Below are 2,859 nucleotides of genomic sequence, written 5' to 3' on the forward strand. Positions count from 1 at the left end.
CACAGTACCGGATGTTAACTTCAAATCCTATGTTATATCAAGAGGCTCTTCTTTTAACTCTGTCTAAGCATTATCTAGGAAGCTAAGAGCATTTACTTGCCTCTTTGACAACTGTTAACATAAGCATGTTATTTGTGCCAGTTTTTTGTTGAAAATATTTTTTTACTTTTTTTTTTTTTTTTTACTTTTTTAAATAAAAGGTATGACCTGAAGTTATACAATTGTCTAGGTAACAGACTAAGAATGTGGATAGCTGGTGGATATACTTCCTGGTGTAATGGGTGCCAGTTGCAAGTTACCACACCAGAAGTAATTACACTGTCCTTCTGACACTAAGGACTGAGATGAGAAACTAAAACATCAAAGGCATGGCAGGAAAATTGGAAAAGTGTGTGATTGTAATGGGATAGAGTTTGAAAACCTCAGTCTGAAACTGTATTTTTGCCATCTAACCTGGTAAGCACTTTCTCTAGCAATATGGCTAAAACAATTGAAGTACTTTCTGGTTTTATAAAAATATTAAATATATTTAAATTAATTGAAATTGATAATGTATGTTAACCTATCAGCCTTGCAGAAAGATGCTTCTGACAAAACAGAAACAGATTTCCAGTTTCTGATTGCAAGTGAGTGCTCCTAGTTTATTGAAACAGTTATGTAGCATCCTGTGGTTGCCAAAGTCTGTCAACTTTGGTGAGCTGCACAGTTGTTCTTCTGGTGTCTTCAAGCATTGGAACCAAAGGCCAAATTGCAAACAGCCTTTACATTTTCAAGTGGAACTTCATTTTATTTGCAGATACACTTGTATGGTAGACTGTTTAAACTATTATATGACTATATTTATATGCATTATAGTGACTGCATCTACTGTTCATGTTTAAACTAAGAAAACAAAAGATGAAATCATTCAACTTGAAGCAAATATAAAAGTTTAAAGATTGGCCCTCCATAAAAATGCTGTGGTTATGCTGCTTGATTTTAAGTTTGCACTTTTTTTTTTATTGGCTTTTAAAAAAACTGTTTAAACTGAACAGAATTTCGTATTTTATTTAATTTAACTATGTTGAAAGTGACTGCTCTGTACATCATGAACTTAACAATATACATGCTGTAAATGAAAGTTCACTGTCCTGTATACTAAGGGTTTTGTGTTTGTTTGTTTTTTTTGTTTTGTTTTTTTTTTTTTGGATTTTTTTCCACCTTACAATTAGGACTGCAGATGTATGAAACAAACCTTAGTCCAGTTGTATGGCTTTAACCAGGTGCAGTATGCAGTCATGTGGAATCTTGCTTTCTAGTGCTGGCAAAATAAGGACGTCTTTAATTACTGGCTTCAATAAACACGAATCCAGACTGCTTTATGCTGTGATTTTTTGTTGTTGTTGTTTTTAAGATCACCTTTCTAGAGCTGTTTCTGTGAAGAGGAGAAATAAGTTGGCTTGTATGGTTGTGTTCAGGATGGAAAGTAACTGTAGTTACAGCTTCCTTCTTGGGAGGTCTTGTAGCAGCCTTTGCTAATGCGACTCCTCTCTAGTGTTTAGAGGTTTACTTACCTTGTGCAAGTAAAGCCAAGTTAGTCTAGCTAGGTTTGTAGAGAGGCATACTAGCTAATAGCTTACACACAAACAGTTACATTTGCAGAACTGGTTTTGGTACAAGTAATTTGTTTTGTGAGGCTAGAGAAATAGTTGTATGTTTTCCCAGGTTAAGATGTATACAGTCTAATATAATTGGTGCAATATTATATCCAAGCAGAGCATTGGCCCTAAATTTGAAGGATTAAAATTCAGGCTATCAGAAACTTAACGAGTAAGTTGCTTGAATAGTGCAAACGTCTTCACTGCTAACAGCAAATCTAAGTTTTCTCTCTTTGGTTGGTGTAATGAGTTTGTCCTACTAATTAAAGAAAGAGAAGACTAATTTAACTGGGATTCTTCTTGTTTACTTCTTTGTTACTTGAACTGGATGCCTGTATATTCCCCGGCATAGACCGAATTTCTAGTTCATTAACGTTTCCTGAGTCATCTTGCTTCTGAAATAGAAATCAACTAAGGTTTTGTTTTTTTAAAATACATAGTTTCTGTACGAGTGAATCCTTCCTTACAGGGCCATGAAACAATTATAACTGTAGAATTACCATAATGCTTCATGTTTAAATGAGTTCATCAATGTACAGTAAAGGATTAAGTCCTTTTAAAATTTACAGCATTCAAGATGGGATTTAGAAAATATTCTTTGAATGTATGTGTTTAGGGTGGGGGAACTAAATGAAGATTTCCTAGAAATGAATGAACACCCTTGTAACTGTTGTGTAATTTGCTGTTGTTCATCTGTAGCTTTTTTTTTTTTTTTTTTTTTTTTTTTTTAAAGAAAATTCCTCCAAATTTAAAACAGAAAATTGGGATAACATGGTTTTTATTTTGGTGTGAAAAACGTTTTGCTGGAGGGTATAAGCTGCTTTTACAAGATGAATCTTTCACTGACTCTGCTGTTCCAGATGGTCGTGTTAACCCCTCTGGCTTTTCAGCCTTGGCAGGATTTTGTCAGGGTATATTGTTGTGAGGTAAGAACCTTTTGTTTGAATAAAATCAACAATATATAAATGTTACAACTTAAAACAAACAAACAAAAAAAAAAAACCTAAAAAATTCTGGTTGCCTGGATCAGTGCTATAGAACTACATGAAACATCTTAACTTACTAGTTAGTACCAAAAGGAGAACTCGCTTGTTACTCAGTATTTTTAATTAAAACAAATAGTATACTCAGAGGATAGAGGCAGTTTAATTCCAAAAACACACTTTGGGTGGAATTTGATTTCCCCTTCAAAGAAGCATTGATGTAAAACTTCCAGCCAGTT

The sequence above is a fragment of the Aythya fuligula genome, chromosome 12, assembly GCF_009819795.1.
Source record: "Aythya fuligula isolate bAytFul2 chromosome 12, bAytFul2.pri, whole genome shotgun sequence".
Taxonomy (NCBI): domain Eukaryota; kingdom Metazoa; phylum Chordata; class Aves; order Anseriformes; family Anatidae; genus Aythya; species Aythya fuligula.